The sequence below is a fragment of the Pelodiscus sinensis genome, chromosome 3 (genome assembly GCF_052426305.1).
Source record: "Pelodiscus sinensis isolate ZL-2025 chromosome 3, ASM5242630v1, whole genome shotgun sequence".
NCBI lineage: Eukaryota > Metazoa > Chordata > Testudines > Trionychidae > Pelodiscus > Pelodiscus sinensis.
The window spans coordinates 148,509,201-148,529,002 of record NC_143054.1 but is presented as its reverse complement, the minus strand read 5'-3'; positions in this window follow the sequence as shown (position 1 = coordinate 148,529,002).

The window sequence follows — 19,802 nt, the reverse complement described above, 5'->3', positions numbered from 1 at the left end:
CGGGTATATATGGTTGTGACAATTTTCTTCCACTATTTGATCTGAGGAAGTGGGTCTGGCCCAAGCTCATCACCTATTAAACCATCTTGTTAGTCTTTAAAGTGCTACACAATCCTGTTTTTTGTTTCAGCTGCACCAGGCTAACACAGCTACATTTCTACCACTATTCTGCAAGAAGGGACATTAGATAAAATGATACACAGCTGTTATTACAACACAGGTTCTTCTTCGAGTGGTCCTCGTGGGTGCTCCACTCCAGGTGTCGGGTCCCGTCCCGGCGCCGCTGGTCGGAAAGTTTTCAGAGCCATAGCCGGGCTGGACCGCGCATGCGCGAGCGCAGCGCACGGCGTTCGCGCCTTTGCAACGGTCCGGCCCCCCGTCGTCAGTTCCTCTCAGCCGCCCGTCGTTGCTGGCGGAACGCCACTTGTCTCCTCAGACAGGAACCGTCCTTAAAAAAAAAAAAAAAAAAAAAAGAAGAGAGATAGCTAGTCGAATTGGATAATAATAGTTAGTTTAAAAAAAAAAAAAGAAGAAGAAGAAAGAAAAATTATGTCTGGGTCACCAGGTTTTAAGCGGTGTGTTCACTGCAAGGAAGCCATGCCGGCATCTGATGGGCATGAAGCCTGTGTAAGATGTTTGGGAGAAGCGCATGTGCCACAAAAATGCACTCATTGCGCAAAATTAACTCCCAGGGCGCGCAGAGAAAGGGATATGCGTTTAAAGCTGCTTCTCTGCGATAAGGCATTACAGCCTTCTGAGCAGCAGGTCTCAGAATCTCCCGGAGAGCGAGGGAAAAGATCAAGCTCTCCAGCGGCAATGGGAACAAAAAAGAAAAGAGCTTCCCCTACGCGCTCCCTCCCGCCTCCTTCACTGTCCCGTGTTCCTCAGGGACATAAACAGGGTGCCTCCGGGGCCGCAAGACAGCCAGAGAGGTCGCATAAGCCGCAGGCGGCAACATCAAGCCGCACGTCATCGGCACCGGCTCTGCGCCCCGCTGAGAGCGCGACTGACTCACAGCAGTCGGCACCGCTACAAGGGCTGGAGCCGCGGCAGTCTGCCCAGCCGCAAACTCGAGCGGCACCGCAAACGGCTGCTCTAAGCCAGGACAAGCCGGCACCGGGTCCGGCACCGGATACAGCTTTGACAGACGGCACCGGAGAGCATAGCAAATGGGGCTGGCAGAGCGCCCCCCACCGTGCCGAGTCGGCACCGGCGGATCATATTACTATCGCAGCCGTACCGGAGGAGCAGCTGCCTACGGTGCCGGGCAGGGCAGCAAGACAACATGATGATGCTGTCCTAATTATTCCCTTCCCCCCCCCCCGCCAATTCTTCTTTATCAGTGCAAGGGAGGGAAGCTCCTCCTGCCTCTGCAGTCCCCACTAAGGCTGCTAGGAAGTCAGTACCGAGACATTCAATTTCACCATCACTGGAGCCTTCAATTTCTCCCTCTCATTCACCGAGGGTCAGTCATCTCGCGTCTTCTCAGAACCAAACAATGTCCCCTCGATGGAGATCAAGGTCTCGTTATTCTGACCATCGCGAACGGTATCATTATTATCATCGGGAATCGTCATACAGATCCCGCTCACCAAGCTACTCCCCCCCGAGATCCTATCACAGGGGGTATGCCAGTAGATACTCCTCGCGAAGGTCGTCTCCTGACCACCCTGAATATAGGGGAAATCGATCATCTTCCGAATATGGAAGACCTCACTCTCGTTCTCGGCACTGCTGTTGCCATACTCCTCATGAAGCGCGACAATTGTCTCCAATTCAAGACTGGAAGGGGGCATCATCTCGGCAGCAGAACCACTCGCCTTCAGTTCACCTATCTGAGCCTGAGGAAGGACAGATATCGGATACGGACGATCAACTGCAGACTGCATCCCAAAAAGATATGTCGTCATCTTATCCAGACGATGCAGTTTTTGAAGGGGATCCATCTCCCCCAGACGACACAAAGGACTTTCAAGAGCTTTTTAGGAGAGTGGCCCAGTCTCAAGATGTTCAGATATCAGACACTCCAACGAAACAATTTAAGCTCTGGAGAAACTTAAACCCTAAGCAACAATCTAAAGTTGCCCTTCCTATGGACGAGGCTATCCTCCAGTCAGCAACAGAAATTTGGCATACCCCGGCTTCGACTCCACCAACTTCGAAACCGGCAGAGAAGCGCTACTTTATAGCATCTAAAGACTCAGAATTTCTTTTTACTCACCCGCAGCCAAACTCCTTGGTCGTTGACGCAACTCTCCAAAGGGCTAAGAACCCACAGCTGAAAAATGTGGGGGCTGATAAGGAGGCAAAGAAATTGGACGCGTTTGGCTGAAAGGTTTATACATCGGCCACACTGCTCCTTCGCATAGCGAATTATACAGCTCTCTTGGCGAATCATAGCTTCGATAGTATAGCGAAGCTTACTGAGCTGTCCCAAAGATCATCAGAGGCGGACAGGGAGCTGCTACGATCTATCCTCAAGGAGGGCTATGCATGTTCAAAGGCCAATCTTCAGATAGCTATGGATATAGCTGATACAGCAGCTCGGGGAGTAGCAACAGCAGTGTCCATGAGGCGCTCTTCCTGGCTCGCCACGGTGGCAGTGCCCAAGGAGTTGCACTCCAAAGTAGAAGACCTCCCGTTTGATAAGGTGAAATTATTTGCAGAAAAGACAGATGAGGTGCTTCATACTGGGAAAGACTCGAGAACAACACTTCGTACGCTCGGCATGTACGCACCACCACTCCGCCGCCGGCGTTATTTTCCATACCAAAGGCGGTATGATTATCAGTCTCGGAGACAGCAAAATCGCCCTTTCGACCAATCGCGATCAAGACAGCGCCCTCAACGAAGGCGTCCACCACCTAGAGTGACGGGCACGCCTGCCTCAAAACAGCAAGTTTGACTCTCTGGTCGGGGGCAAGCGCATACTACCAATCACTCTTGCAAAACCCATTTTCCACCACCGCTTACGACCTTACTATCCCCAATGGGTCGAAATAACATCGGACAAATGGGTCCTGGAAGTCATAAACAGCGGCTTCACCATTCCCTTCGCTTCCATCCCCCCCACCACCCCACCCTCCCCGTCCCTTTTCAGGGACCCATCTCACGAAAATCTCTTGCGACAGGAAGCTCATCACCTCCTGGATATCGGAGCAATAGAGAGGGTCCCCGATCAGTTCAGGGGAAGAGGGTTCTATTCCAGATACTTTCTAACGGAAAAGAAAACGGGGGGTTGGAGACCCATTCTCGATTTAAGAGGTTTGAATCGTTATCTTCGCAGACAGCGCTTCAAAATGGTGACCCTGAATTCCATAATACCATCCCTCGATCTCAACGATTGGTTCGCTGCCCTCGATTTACAAGATGCGTATTTTCACATCACAATACATCCCGCTCACAGACGTTTTCTGCGATTTGTGATAGGCCACGATCATTTTCAGTATCGGGTTCTACCATTCGGTCTTGCGTCAGCTCCCAGGGCGTTTTCAAAAACCCTGGCTGTTGTAGCGGCTCATCTCCGTCGGTTACAGGTGATAATATATCCCTATCTGGACGACTGCTTAATAAAAGCTGCCACGCAGCGAGAGGCGTCACAGATGGTGGCGACGGTCGAGCAAACGTTCGAATCACTCGGCCTCCTCCTCAACAAGCAGAAATCGACACTTGTCCCAACTCAATTCATAAAGTTTATAGGGATAAACCTAGATTCGCTCATGGCAAGAGCTTACCTACCTCAAGAAAGATTTCAAGCAATCAAGGATCTCGTTACTATACTCACCAGCAACATGACGGTATCGGTACACAATTGCCTTCGTCTCCTGGGACATATGGCAGCGGCCACCGCAGTAGTTCCTCATGCGCGCCTCCACTTGAGGGGCCTCCAACATTGGCTGTCCACGGTTTATGTCCCCGTGAGACACGACATTCAAAAGCTAGTGTGACTACCCCCGCATGTTCAGAGATCGCTGCAGTGGTGGACAAAGGCGCAAAACCTTCTGCCAGGAGTTCCATTCCATCGGCAACAACCATCGGTGCAGATAACATCGGATGCCTCGCTCATAGGCTGGGGAGCCCACATGGACAGCGAACGAATCCAGGGCAAATGGTCGCTCAGCGAGAGGCGTCTGCACATAAATCTGTTGGAACTTCGGGCAATTTTTTACGCATGCAAACATTTTCTTCCCCAGATCAAAGGTCTCACAGTAAGGATACTGACGGACAATGTAGCGGAGATGTATTATGTCAACAGACAAGGAGGAGCGCGATCATGCTCCCTATGCGCCGAAGCAGTGCGGTGTTGGAACTGGTGCATACAGAACAGCGTAACCATAACAGCATCATACTTACCTGGCACCGCCAATGTAATTGCAGACTCCCTCAGCAGACAATTCCCCACGGATCACGAGTGGGAAATAAGGACAGACGTACTATCTGTGATATTTCGAAGATGGGGTATTCCACTGGTAGACCTATTCGCAACATACAGCAACAGGAAGTGTCGCCTATATTGCTCGAGGGCAGGGCTCGGCAAAGGCTCTCTCGGCGATGCGCTTCTGATCAGATGGAAGAAGGCACTTCTGTATGCATTTCCTCCCACGCCTCTTATCTCCAGGACACTAGAGAAAATCAGATTAGAAGCGGCGACTGTCATTTTGCTAGCGCCAGCATGGCCCAGACAAGCCTGGTATCCATTCTTACACAGGATGTCAATTCAACCACCGTACCCTCTTCCTCCCCATCAAGATCTCCTTACTCAGGAACAGGGTGCGCTATTACACCCCAGACTCCAGGCGTTGCATTTGACGGCGTGGCTTCTCAGTGGTTGAAAGGAGATGAAAACTTGTGCTCTGAACAGGTCAAGACAGTACTTCTACACAGTAGGAAAGAGTCTACGCGGAGCACGTACCTGGCAAAGTGGCGGAGATTTTCTGATTGGTGCATTCAGAACGACATACACCCCCTATCATCTCCTCTACAGAATGTTTTGGACTACATCCTTTATTTACAGAATTCAGGACTTGCACTATCGTCTCTAAGAGTGCACTTGGCAGCCATCAGTGCCTTCCATCAACCAGTAGAAGGTTCCTCGCTCTTCTCTCACGTAATTACAAAGAGGTTCTTGAAAGGGCTCCAAAACTTATATCCACCACGAAGCGCACCTCCCCCTTCTTGGAATCTTGATTTAGTGTTGGATACCATTATGTACCCACCTTTTGAGCCCTTGACATCGGTTTCGCTACATATTCTAACGATGAAAACAGTCTTCCTACTTGCAATTACATCGGCAAGACGGGTAGGGGAACTGGGGGCGTTGATGGCAAGCCCTCCTTTTACGGTTTTTTCCAAAGATACGGTAACACTCCGATTACACCCAGACTTTATTCCCAAAGTCTGTTCTTCTTTCCACATTAACGAGCCTATTGTTCTCCCAACTTTTTATCCCAAACCTCATTCCTCCAGTAGAGACGCTCTGTTCCACACACTCGACGTCCGACGTGCGCTTTCGTTCTATATAGACAGAACACGCCAATGGCGACGAACTGACAGACTGTTGGTATCTCTGGCACCTAGATCGAAAGGCAAAGCACTTTCCGCTCAACGCATTGCAAAATTAATTACTCTCTGCATTACGGAATGCCACTCAATTAGAAACAAACCTCTTCCTTCTTTACCTCGGGCTCACTCCACACGAGCTGTAGCGACTTCCACTGCCTTTGCAAGGGGAGTTCCCCTAGCGGATATCTGCCGTGCGGCTACTTGGGCTTCTAGTGTTACTTTCGCATGTCATTATGCCATAACGAAGAGGTGGGCTTCAGACGCCGTGGTAGCCTCTGCGGTACTGTCCACGGTAGAAAATAATTGACCCGGAGCGCATTCTGGGTTACTGCTTTGTACTCACCTGGAGTGGAGCACCCACGGGGACCACTTGAAGAAGAAGAAGAAGTTACTCACCCTGTGTAGTAACGATGGTTCTTCGAGATGTGTCCCCGTGGGTGCTCCACGTCCCACCCTCCTCCCCACTCCGGGTCTCTTTGCTTTGTCTTCCAGGGACCGAGCGGTGAGAGGAACTGACAAGGGGGGGCCGGACCGTTGCAAAGGCGCGAACGCTGCGCGCTGCGTTTGCGCATGCGCGGTCCGGCCCGGCTACAGCTATGAAAACTTTCCGACCAGCGGCGCCGGGACGGGACCCGACACCTGGAGTGGAGCACCCACGGGGACACATCTCGAAGAACCATCGTTACTACACAGGGTGAGTAACTTCTTCATGTGTTGGCTGTGTGCTCACTCTCACAGTAGGAAACAGCTCAGACTCATCTCTCTCATCAAGCCAGAAAAAAAAATCAGTAAACAGACGTGTATTCCTGCAGCAATGGACAAGACACATGGAATCCCTCAGTATGGCTACGTCTACACTGGCCCCTTTTTCGGAAGGGGCATGCTAATTTTCAACTTCGGAATAGGGAAATCCGTGGGGGATTTAAATATCCCCGGCGGGATTTAAATAAAGATGTCCGCCGCTTTTTTTCCAGCTTGGGGAAAAGCCAGAAAAAAGCGTCTAGACTGGCCCGATCCTCCGGAATAAAGCCCTATTCCGGAGGATCTCTTATTCCTACTTCAAAGTAGGAAAAAAAGCGGAGGACATCTTTATTTAAATCCCGCGGGGGATATTTAAATCCCCCGCGGATTTCCCTATTCCGAAGTTGAAAATTAGCATGCCCCTTCCGAAAAAGGGGCCAGTGTAGACGTAGCCTATATGTGTACTGAGACCATTAGAGTGCACTAAAACTTATATTTGCATTAGCCCAACCAGCATTCTTGAGAGATGAGTAGGAAGTTTCAGGGCTAGAAAAGAGAGGCTAGAGTTCACAGCTAGGGTCCATGTCAGACCTCTGGTTACAGCACCAGAGAACGTGGCTGCCAGGTCAGTATTAGGCCACTAGATTATTCCTCCTTTCTAACCATAGGCTACATCTAGACTGCCATGATTTTCCAGAAATACTTTTAATGGAAAAGGTTTTCCGTTAAAAGTATTTCCGGAAAAGCGTGTCTATATTTGTCCCGGAGTTATCGTTATAACAATGCGCTTTTGCAGAAAAGTGCGTCTAGATTGGCTGCGCGCTTTTGCGCAAAAGCAGAAGCTCGGAACCATTTTGAAGAGGGCAAAAGGTCACCAGACCTTTCTGGAGCTCCGTTCAGACACATGCTTAAAGGGGTCTCACCGGACAGCTGTTTGTCTCCTGCTCTGTGCGTTAGGACCTCTTGCAGGGACTGACAGCCATAGCAGGTTTGGGTTGCCCTCCGACTTTTGGGGACACCACCTCTACTGCTTTTTCCTGATTTTGCTTTCTTGTGCCCTGCTCTGTCTGCCATGGAGCCGTGGGTGGCCATGTACCTGCTCTGGCCTCTGTCGGCCATTTTCGAGTGCCTGCAGCTGGTGCTCCAAGCCGGTGCCCTCGTCTTTCAGGACCAGGAGGCAGAGATCGCCTTCAACTCCCTCACCCTCAGCACCCCAGGGTGGAGAGGCCACTCTGGAGATTGGACACCAGTACGGACTGTTGGGACCGGCTGGTCCTGGGGCAATGGGGCGACCTGCAATGGCTCCGGAATTTCCGCATGTGAAAGCGGACGTTCCTGGAGCTGTGCACCTGGCTCACCCCCGCGCTACAGAGAGCCACCCATGCACCTATCCCCATCGACAAGAGGGTCGCCATCGCGCTATGGAAGCTGGCCACCCCGGACAGCTACCGCTCAGTGGCACAGCAATTTGGGGTGGGAAGTTCCACCGTCGGTGTCATCGTGATGGAGGTAAGTCCCAGGGAGTGTGGGGTGTGGGGAGGGTGTTGCACTCCATGCCCAGGGGCAGCCAAGACTCCAGGCTGGGTCACCCAGGGGTTTGTGCCATCCCTCCCTTGCACAGGCATGCTGGTGGGGGGGAGGAGGCGGGCCGTGGGGCGAGAGGGCCCTGGTGTGTGTGTGTGTGTGTGTGTGTGTGTGTGTGTGCGTGTGCGTGTGTGTGCACGCGTGAGGACAGAGGGAATCACAGGGGGGCCCAAGGGAGCGCACACTCACCCCTGCCTTGTGTGATGTGTTCCCCTGTGTTTCTCTGCACCCTTCTGCAGGTCGTCCACGCCATCAATGATGTCCTGCTACCGAGAGTGATCCGCCTGCGCGACATGGACGCTACGCTGGCCAGCTTCGCTGCCCTTGGGTTCCCCAACTGCGGGGGAGCCCTGGATGCAACCCACATCCCCGTCCGGGCCCTAGAGCATCGAGCAGCCCATTTCACAAACAGGAAGGGGTACTGCTCGATTGTTCTCCAGGCCCTCGTGGATCACCGGGACCGCTTCCTGGACGTCTACGCGGGCTGGTCCGGCAGGGCATACGACGCCTGCATCCTCCGCAACTCCAGACTCTTTCGTATGCTGGAGGCGGGCACCTACTTCCCGCGGCGGGACTTGACTATCGGGGATGTGCCTATGCCCATCTGCGTCATCAGGGACGCAGCCTACCCACTGCTGCCCTGGCTAATGCAGCCCTACAAGGGGCAGCTGGACCAGAACCGGGCCCGGTTCAATGACTGCCTCAACTGGGCCTGAAATCAGGTGGAGCTCGCCTTCGGCCACTTAAAAGCCCACTTCCGTTGTTTGCTCGTCTCGAGCTAGGTAAGCGGAATGCAACGGAGGTAGTGGCCACGTGCTGCGTGCTCCACAACATTGTGGAGTGGAGTGGGGAGGCCTTCCTCCCTGCATGGATGGCAGCCGAGGCACAGACGTTCAAACAGCCGCACACAGCTGCCATCCGCCAGGCACACCAGGATGGGGTGCACATCAGAGAGGCCCTGACGGACATGTTCACACAAGCCCCATAGTAGGGTCGCCTGAGTCTCCCCATACGACTCCCTCCCCCCCCTTTTCCCCCTCCTCTCCTTATCTCCTCCCAATTGTAAAGCGTCAGTTCCAAGCACATCAGCCGTCATTGTGAATGTTCGTCGGGTGCCTCGGACGTAGTTAGGGTTTTTCTTTTGAGTTTAGGCTAGGGTTTAGGCCACCATCGCCTGTCCGAGCTGTCCCAAAGAACAGGAAGAGGATTCGTGGTTTGTGCAGAAGGCTCGAGTCAGCGTACCCGATTCCAGTCGTCTCTGAAGGATCTCCTGGCTGTTCCTCTCTCGAGGCCCGGAAGGACCAAAGGATTGAGATTGCCAGCTTCGCCATCGTCTTCCGTCGAGGGATCTCCTGGCTGTTCCTCTCCCGAGGCCTGGAAAGACCAAAGGATTGAGGTTGCCAACAACACTACAATCGTCCCCTGCGTCTAGACTATGTTACATATTTCTTTTGTGTGCATCTTTTAACCTTTCTTGCTTGTTTGTTATCTACGTTAATATAGTTGTGGTTTAAATTTTACTTAAAAGTGTCAGTATTTATTTATGTGCCACAAACCAATGACCATTTAAAGGGACGACTGGTGATAGATACAGATTTTGGTGTCCACATTTTGTAATCCTCTTAAATTTAGTTGGCTAATTGGCATCTCAATTCATTTATTACAGTTACCTTGAGTAACACGATAACCAACACAGTTTTGTTTTCAACTGAAAAATTGTCTATTTTTATTTACAAGGAGGAGGGGGAGGGGGAGGAAGAGGAGACCTTCAACTGGGACGGGGAGTGGGAGGGGGAGGAGACCTTCAACTGGGACGGGGAGGAGCTACTCCTGGGAGGGGTGGCCCCTGCGAGAGCTCCTGCAGGGGCAGACCTGCACATGCAGGGCAGGCTGCACGGGGAGGTGGGCAGGAGGAGGGGGCATTGCAGGGGCGGCAGGAGGAGGGGGCACTGCAGGGGTGGCAAGAGGGGGCATTGGAGGAGGGGGCATTGCAGGGACAGGAGGGGACATGGGCAGGGCTAGGGGAGGGATGGTGGGGGCATGAGGTAAGGCCATGCCATAATGTATGGCATGTGCTATGTGCACAGTGAGGGTGGCGATGGAGTCAGCCATGTGCGTGCACTGGTCCTGGAAGGTGGCCCAGGCTTCCTGGTGCCACTGCAGGTCCCCCTGGACGCGCTCGCGAATTGAGGCCTCGATTTGCTCGACCGCCTGCACATGCCAGCAAAGGAGCTGGTCCCGGTGGCGGAGTCTGTGCCTGCATGGTTGGGCAGCTGGGGGTGCCGCTGCTGCTGGACTGGAGGGTCCGCAGCTTGTGCTTGGTCCCGCTGCAGGGAAGAGAAGAAAGGATGGGTCAGGCAGGCAGGCCGGCCACTGTTCCCACACCTCATGCCCTCCACCCCTGAGCTCAGGTGACCCCACAGTAGTGTGGCTTGGGCCCACTCCGTTCCACCCCTACTCCGCTTGTTGTATGTTTGCAAGGAGAACCGCCCCTGGAGTAGGGTCCTCCTCCATGTATTGTAACCACCGGTCTGTGTCCTGGCGCTGTGGAGGGCGGGAGGGCGCTTCTGTTGCGTTAACCTGTGGAACTCCCTGCTGGTGGAGACTGTGAGGCTTTGGACTAATCACTGGTGTTTGACAGGGAGCGAGATGCATCCCCACACAGTGCCTGGGAGCACATCTGGCAGAGGTGGTCTGGGTTCTCAGATCCCCATTGCATGGGATATCTCCTGGATGGAACCAGAAGAGTGACTGACGGGGGTGTCCCATCCTTGCAGCAAACTCAGGCGGCCCTAAGGGTGGCCCGAGCGCTTCCCTCCTTTTTCCCTCCCACTATCCCTCATACACGTAGCCCAGGGACATGTGTGGCCACAGTGGGGACTTCCCTCAGGGAGCCAGCCAAGGCACCAGGAGCAGGCGAGGGGCTCGGTGGGGGCCACGTTCACAGGGTTGTGACGCTGCGATTTGCCCAAGAGCAGCTGGCTGTGCCTCACAGCCAGGCATGGGACAGCGTGCCGTTCTCCGGGCTGCACCCTTGCAGAGGTGCAGGCTCTGGGCTAAGTCCCTGGGGCCCTGGCTGGTTCCAACCGGCATCCACCCTTCCCCCTGGTCCCGCCGAAATGTGTGTGAGCAGCACGGTCTCAGGTGTGCCCTGCAGCTGCCTGCTGCGGCCACGTGCCGCTCATTCACCAGGCTGCACGTGGTTGCACATGCTGCTTGCTGCCTAATGCTACACAGCGTGCAGCTCACATGGCCTGAGTGACATGCTCTCCCCCTCCCCCCTCCGGGCTCCTGGCTCCCCTTCCCCGTCCCCTGCCCTTGTGAGTGCAAAGTGCAAGACTCACTGTTGGATCCTTCCCCGGCCTCGGAGGGACTGCTGGAGGGGGCCTGCTGGGTGGCAATGCTGGCCTCCTCCTCCGATGCACTGCTGTCTCCTTCCCCCGCCTCGGTGGTCCGGGTGATGGGGGGGCGCACGCAGGTGTCTATGGGCACGTCCGGGGCTTGCGGGGCTGGCTGGCCAAGGATGGCGTGCAGCCGGTTGTAGTGAGGGCAGGTGTCTGGTCCTGCCCCCCGTCCTCGCTGGCCCGCATGTAACCCAGGTGCAGCTCCTTGACTTTAGCCCGGATCTGTTCGAGGTTCCGGGCTGGATGTCCATGCTGGGCTAGCACCTGGGCCATGTGGCCGTAGATGTCGGCATTGCGGCGCTGGGACCTGGTGTCATGGAGGCCCTCCTCCTCCTGCCACAGGTCCAGGAGGGTCTCCAGCTCCCTGGGGGACCACAAGGGGGCCCGTCGTTTCCGGCCCTTGGGGGCCTCCTGTGCTGGTGGTGCAGGTGGCTCAGCGCCCGGAGCTGCCATGGCTGGCTCAGATAGCTGCTGGACAGGGCAGTGGCGCTGTGGCAGACCTCAGGTCGGAGGTCTGAGGCACGCTTCTGCCACCTGCGCTCAGCAGCCTGCGACTGCTTTAAGAGCTCGGGTTACCAGGAAGTTCGGGGCTCCTACAGGGTCTCCCAGCGTCCAAACCGCTTTTTTCTGGTTAGCCTGCTTTTGCGCAAAAGTCTTAGCTAGCTGTCTACAGCTAGCTTAGCTAGCTTGCCCTTTTGAGCAACAGTTTTTCACAAAAAGGACTTTTGCCTGAACGGGAGTGGCAAAGCTTTTCCAGAAAAGCGGCTGATTTTGCACAGTAGATCGTCAGTGCTTTTGCAGAAAATCAAGCGGCCAGTGTAGACAGCTGGCAAGTTTTTCCGGAAAAGCGGCTGATTTTCCGGAAAAACTGGCACAGTCTAGACACAGCCAGGGTATGTCTACACTACCCCGCTAGTTCGAACTAGGAGGGTAATGTAGGCATACCGCACTTGCAAATGAAGCCCGGGATTTGAATTTCCCGGGCTTCATTTGCATAAGCGGGGTTCCGCCATTTTAAAATCCCCGCTCGTTCGAACCCTGTGCCGCGCGGCAACACGCGGCACGAACTAGGTAGTTCGAACTAGGCTTCCTAGTTCGAACTACCGTTACTCCTCGTGGAATGAGGAGTAACGGTAGTTCGAACTAGGAAGCCTAGTTCGAACTACCTAGTTCGTGCCGCGTGTAGCCGCACTACACGAGGTTCAAAGGAGCGGGGATTTAAAAATGGCGGCTCCCCGCTTATGCAAATGAAGCCCGGGAAATTCAAATCCCAGGCTTCATTTGCAAGTGCGGTATGCATACATTACCCTCCTAGTTCGAACTAGCAGGGTAGTGTAGACATACCCCCATAGTGTCTATTTCTCAGAGAAGAAAACAACTCTTCCTTTTTATCAGGACAAACACTTCAGCTCACCTTTTGCAGAATTTCCTTTAACCTTACAGTTCATTCTCTGGTATCAACAGACGCTCAGATGCCAAAATGTGGAAGAAAGTCCAATCACTGGTCAATATTGTACACAGGGGAATCTTGAGTCAGACTGGAGAGCTTCTTTATCCTCTGTATTTGGCACTGGAGCGACTGCTATAAGAATATGGTGTCCAGTTCTAGAGCCAAGAGTTGCAGGAGGATGGTGATACATTGGTGAGGGTTCAGAGACAAAGGAGAGTGATGGAAAGAAGTAGAAAAACCTCCCTCTTACAGGTAGCCTCCACAAGCTCAATGTATTTAGGTATTACAAAGAGAAGACTAAGGGGTGATTTGATCACAGGATCTTAGTATATACATAGGGATCAAATATTTAATAATGAGCTCATCCCTCTAACAGCAATAGAAGCCATTGAACAGCAGCTGAAGCTAGACAAATTTAGGCTGGAAATAATCATTGAATGGTGTTAAAAATAAACCGTTTTCCTAAGGGCTATGGTGAATTTTCTATCACTGACCACTTTTAAATCATTTTTGAATGTTTTACTCAAAGAGCTTGTCAAGGCTGTTTCCCACTCTGACACAATGAATGCAGAAGTGGGTTCCCACAAAAGCACCCCAAAACCTGATCTCTAGAGGCTTTGGTTCAAAAAATTCCATCAAAATCCTAATACCCACAATTTGGAGAATAAAAACCGCTGCCACCACCCAAGTATTCCAAGAAAAAAACAGGGAAGAGGTCACTTGGGAAACCTCCTCCCTAAAGAGCTTGAAAAAGAAAAGAGAAAATACAAGCTGCAGTCTGTGGTAGCTGTCCCCTAGTCAAAGGCATGCAGATATCCACAAACAGATTTTCCAGGTCACAGAAATGAACCAATACCAGGTTAATTAAAACAAGAAAACAAACTTTTATCATCAAAACAATACCATAGCTGCCAGCATAATAATGTGGCTAGATGAAAAGAGCCACCAATTAATCTAGATGCTCAGGGGAATCCCCTGGGCTCAGGACTTAGGGTATGTCTACACTACAAAGTTAATTCGAACTAACAGACGTTAGTTCGAATTAACTTTGATAGACGCTACACATGCAAACCGCTAGTTCGAACTTAATTCGAACTAGCGGAGCGCTTAATTCGAACTAGGTAAACCTCATTTTACGAGAACTAACGCCTAGTTCGAATTAGCTAGTTCGAATTAAGGGCTGTGTAGCCACTTAATTCAAACTAGTGGGAGGCTAGCCCTCCCCAGCTTTCCCTGGTGGCCACTCTGGGCACCACCAGGGAAACTCTTCTGCCCCCCTCCCGGCCCCGGAGCCCTTAAAGGGGCACGGGCTGGCTACGGTGCCTGTGCCAGGTGCAAGCCTGCCAGCACCCAGCCAGCAGACCCTGCACCTGGCACAGCTCGAGCCAGCCACCCGCTGCCACCCAGCCCTCCGCCTCTTCCCAGGACCAGGTGGAGGCTCCCGGGAGCCTGCCCGGGTCCGCAAGAGGCGGGTGCCCACCTGGTCTAGTGCGGAGATTGTGGACCTCATCCACGACCTCCGCACTAGGCACAGGAAAGTGGCTGTCTAGGGCAGGATAGCTGCCAGCCTGGCACTCGGGAGCAGGTGTGCATGAAAATCAAGGTGGTCCACTGAGACCCCTGACCCTGAGCCATGAGCTTAGAATGGCCGTACTGGGTCAGACCAAAGGTCCATCTAGCCCAGTAGCCTATCTGTCAACAGTGGCCAATACTAGGGACCCTGGAGGGGATGGACCGAAGACAATGACCAAGCCATTTGTCTCGTGCCATCCCTCTTCAACCTTCCACAAACCTTGGGCAGGGACACCACTCCTACCCCCTGGCTAATACCACTCCATGGACCCGACCTCCATGACTTAATCTCACTTCCCTTTAAACTCTGTTCTAGTTCTAGCCTTCACAGCCTCCTGCAGCAAGGAGTTCCACAGGTTGACTCTTTACTTTGTGAAGAACAACTTTCTGTTACTAGTTTGAAGCTTGCTACCCATTCCTTTCCTTTGGTGTCCTCTAGTCCTTCTTTATGGGAACTAATGAAGAATTTTTCTGTATGCACCCACTCCACCCAACTCCTGCTTTTAGAGACCTCTATCCTGTCCCCCCTCCGTCTCCTCTTTTCTAAGCTGAAAAGTCCCAGTCTCTTTAGCCTCTCTTCATATGGGACCTGTTCCCAACCCCTGATCATGTTAGTTGCCCTCCCTTCTCCCAACCTTTCTCTTCCCCTCTCCCACCTCCTTTTCCCAGTCTCCCCCAGTTTTGTTCAATAAAGACATTCCATTTTTGAACACAATTGTCCTTTATTTTGTACATCAAGAAGAGGGGCTAAGGAAGGGTAAGTGGAAGGAGGTGAGGGAGGAATGGGGTACGCGCCCCTGATGGGGAGGACTGGGCTGGCTCTGCGGGCTTTTGGGGTGGAAGCTCTCCTGCAGCCCCCCAATGGTCCCCTCTCCCCAGATGGCAGCCTGTGGCAAGTGTAGCCGGTCTGATGGCTGAGTGCTGTGATGTGCCCAGTGTGGATAGTCCGGGCACTCCAAGCCAGGACTGCTTTGCAAGCGGGACACTCCTGAGAACTGTCTGTCAGGGGTGGGGGTCGGGATCCTTTAAGCGCAGCCCTCGGCTAGCCTGAGACAGCATCTCCATGCTCTAAGTCCTCCTCTGATGCCCTGCCGGCAGTGCTTCCGGCCATCCTTAAGCCTGGTTCAGGGTCCACTTAATGTGGACATGCTAGTTCGAATTAGCAAAACGCTAATTCAAACTAGTTTTTAGTTCTAGATGCACTAGTTCGAATTAACGTTGTAGTGTAGATGTACCCCATCTCTGGAACTATTTAAGAGTAGGTTAGTTAAATATCTGTCAGGGATGGTCTAGACAGTACTGGGTCCTGCTATGAGGGTAGGGGACTTGACTCGACCTCTGGAAGTCTCTTCCAGTCCTAGTATTCCAGTCTGAGCTTTCCATTCCAATGACATCCACATCTATGCTCATGTTGTTTCATTTTGTCATGGAAATATGCAGTGGGATATTTACAGGCATTTCCTAGTTTGGATTTTATAAAGAACCAGATTTTCAAGAGTTCTGTGCTCAACAGCTCCCATTTAGGCACGTAAAACAAATGGTTGAATTCTCAATAGCATTTAGCATCTGTCTACCTGAGGGGGGTTATGTATTTTTTTTAATCTAGACATTTCATTTAACGTTTGACGGGGAATCCGACACCGCTCTCGACCCCGGCACAGGGAAGGGCAGCCAGCCCCCCGACAGAGGGGGGACAAGAGCTGGGAAACCCCCTCCCGCAGCCAGGGTTGGGAAACGCCGTCCGCCGCGGTGCGGAGGTGGCAGATGGTGGCAGGCAACCTGTTGGGCAGGAGGACCCCGGAGCCGGGGGAGCAAGGCCGGCCGGGCGGAAGCCGGCAATCCCCGCTGGCGGGGAGTTTAAAAAGTGGCCTACGGAGGCTGGGGGGCAGGAGACCTGGAGTACGGGCCAGGGTGGTCGGCCGGCAGGCAGGCAGGCAGGCAGTTCCCCTTCCCCCTGCAGGAGTTGGCAGCACCGAGGCCACGAGATGACTCGAGCGGGGCCGGAGGCCAGGAACGGGGCAAGAGGCTGGCAGGGACGGACGAGCTGTGGCCGGGACAGAGCCAGCGGCCGCTGAGATCGGGGTGGACGGCAAGCCAGAGGCAAGGCACGGCCGCCTGGAGGACTTACCCCGCGGGATGCGGGAGGACAAGAGCCGGTGGGCTCGGACTCGGGGTAGGCAGGGACTTCTGGGGGGGGTACGACCCCACCCCCGGGAGCCTGACGCCAGCCCCCCGAGCTGGAACCGGTGACACTGGTCGAGAATGTGGGTATGAGCCCCTAGGGGGCGGAGGGCACCCCCTCAAAAAATATAGAACCTCGGGGGGGGGGGGGGGTAGGGAGGCCTGACCCTGGGGGAGAGTTTGGATACAGGGAAGCTGCTGGAGGGGCTGGTGGAGAGTCAGTGGCAACAGCAGCAACAGCAAACGCAGCTCCTACAGCAGTTGGTGGAGCAACAGAGGGAGCAGCAGAAGGTAGTGAAGGACTTATTCGAGCAGCAGCAAAGGCAGCTAGACCAATGGCTGGAGCAGAGGGCTCGGGGAGTCCAGAACCCTCTCGGGATGCCTGGGGAGGCCTGGCCTTGGCCCTGCCCCTACGCCTGGTCAAGATGATGCCAAGCGATGACCCGGAGGCTTTCCTTGTGATTTTTTGAATGGGTCACCACCACGGCCCGATGGCCAGAGGAAAGCTGGGCGACACTATCTTACCGGCCCCCTATCTTACCGGCCCCACGCAAGGCGCCTATAGGGGCCTGCCTGCCCGAGCTGCCCTGCACTATCAGAAAGTGAAAAAGGCCATCTTAGACCAGGCGGGCATCACCGTGGGAACACATCGGCAGAGGTCCTGGGCGGAGAAGTATCGCCCCGGGGAGCACCCGCGGGCGGTAGTGCAGAGGCTTAGGGAGGCAGCCAACCGTTGGCTAGAGCCAGAGAAAAGATCGGCCACCGATCTGTAGTGGAGATGATAGTGCTGGACCAGTTTTTGCAGATCATACCACTGGAGGGCCGCCTGTGGGTGTGACGACACCAACCCACGACCCTGGGTGAAGCCACGTCGATCTTGGAGAACTATATGGCGGCGGCAGGGGAAGAAGACGGAACCGGTGATATTGTGGCCGGCACCGGTACGAGACAGGACTGCGGCAGGGTCCGGCCGACCAGAGCCCGAGGCACCGGCGGCGCACCACCCATCCCATGGAAAGGGTGGGGAGAGGACCCCCAGATGAGGACCCCCGAAGCTCCAAAGAGGAGTCCCTCCTGGGAACAGGAGGGGGGACCGCCGGGGACGCTGAAGCCCGGAAAACGAGGGGCATGTTTCGAGTGCGGGCAGGTGGGCCATTACCGATGAGAGTGCCCTTCTACGGACTGTTCATATGGCAGAGCCTTAACCGCCTCGTGGCGGGCGAGATGACGGGACGACGACAAAAATCACAGTGCAGGTAGGACTAGAGGGTAAAAACGTGTGGGTGCTAGTAGACTCTGGATGTAACCAGACCGTAGTCCGGAGCAACTTGGTGCCACAGCGAGAGCTCGAAGGCCCCGCTGTAGAGATGCAGTGCATCCATGGGGACGTCAAGCGGTATCTGACCTGGTGGCTGCTTATACGGGAGGACCCCCGGACAGAGCGATGCCAGGTCGCGCTGGCCCTGCACCTAGCATACCTCGTAATCCTAGGCCGGGATTGGCCAGGTTTTCAAAGACTAATTGAGGAGTGGGGTAAAAGGTGAATGACCAGGGAGGAAGGTGGGGTGCTGCCACGGAGGACGGAAAGGGCCCCCTCGGAGGCCCAGGTGGGGGACGCCCCGCACGAAACTCCAGCAGAACAATGCGCAGAAGCCGGCCTGGACTTTGTGCGAGAGCAGCAGGAGCACGCATGGGAACAGACCTCGACGGGCAACGAACCCTGGACGCAAGGGAAACAGGGGTCTTGGTTCGAGGTAAGAGCCAATCGGTTATATAGGGTCACCTCGAGGCCGGGACAAGAGGGGAAGGTGTGGCAGCTCCTGGTGCCAACCTGTTATCAGTGGAGGGTGTTGGAGGCCACGCATGCAAACCCCTGGGCAGGACATTTGGCGGCGGAAAAGACGCTGCAAAGGATACTGCCACGCTTCTATTGGCCCGGGGCGCACAAAGCGGTTAAGGACTTCTGTGAATCCTGCTCCGAGTGCCAGCAGGTGGCCAGGAGGAACGTTCCCCGAGCTCCCATGGTACCCTTACCGGTGGTGGACACCCCCTTTCGAAGAATAGCCCTCGATCTAGTGGGGCCTCTGGACAGGTCCCGCAAGGGCAACCAACATATCCTGGTCGCAATAGACTACGCGACGCGGTACCCAGAGGCGGTCCCACTCCGGATTACTAAGGCTCCGGCGATAGCCGCAGAGCTGGTCTAGAAAACATTTTGGGTAGGCCTACCGCACGAGATACTAACCGACCAAGGAACCAACTTGACGGGGCGAGTCATGACGGAGTTATGTCGGCTATTAAAGGTCAAGAGGCTCCATACCTCCGTGTACCACCCACAAACAGATGGGCTGGTGGAACATTTCAACAGAACACAGAAAACGATGTTGCAGAAATTCGTGGAGGTAGACCCACAGGACTGGGACCAATTCCTGCCGGCCCTCCTATTCGCCATAAGAGAGGTACCACAGGCGTCCACAGGGTTCTAATAAATAACTTTTCTTTATCAGCCCTCTCCACACCACTCATGATTTTATAGACCTCTATCATATCCCCCCTCAGTCTCCTCTTTTCTAAACTGAAAAGTCCCAGTCTCTTTAGCCTCTCCTCATATGGGACCCATTCCAAACCCCTAATCATTTTAGTTGCCCTTTTCTGAACCCTTTCCAAGGCCAAAATATCTTTTTTGAGGTGAGGAGACCACATCTGCACACAGTATTCAAGATGTGGGTGTACCATAGTTTTATACAGGGGCAGTAAGATGTTCTGGGTCTTATTTTCTATCCCTTTCCTAATAATTCCTAGCATCCTTTTGCCTTTTTGACCGCTGCTGCACACTGTGTGGAAGTTTTCAGAGAACTGTCCACGATAACTCCAAGATCTCTTTCCTGATTTGTCGTAGCCAAATTAGTCCCCATCATACTGTACGTATAGTTGGGGTTATTTTTCCCGATGTGCATTACTTTACACTTATCCACATTAAATCTCATTTGCCATTTTGTTGCCCAATCACTCAGTTTGGTGAGATCTTCTTGGAGTCCCTCACAGTCTGCTTCTGTCTTGACTATCCTAAACAGTTTGGTATCATCTGCAAACTTTACTACGTCACTGCTTACCCCTTTCTCCAGATCATTTATGAATAAGTTGAAAAGGATTGGTCCCAGGACTGACCCTTGGGGTACACCACTAGTTACCCCTCTCCAATCTGAAAATTTACCATTTATTCCTACCCTTTGTTTCCTGTCTTTTAGCCAGTTCTCAATCCAAGAAAGGACCTTCCCTCTTATCCCATGGTCATGTAATTTACACAA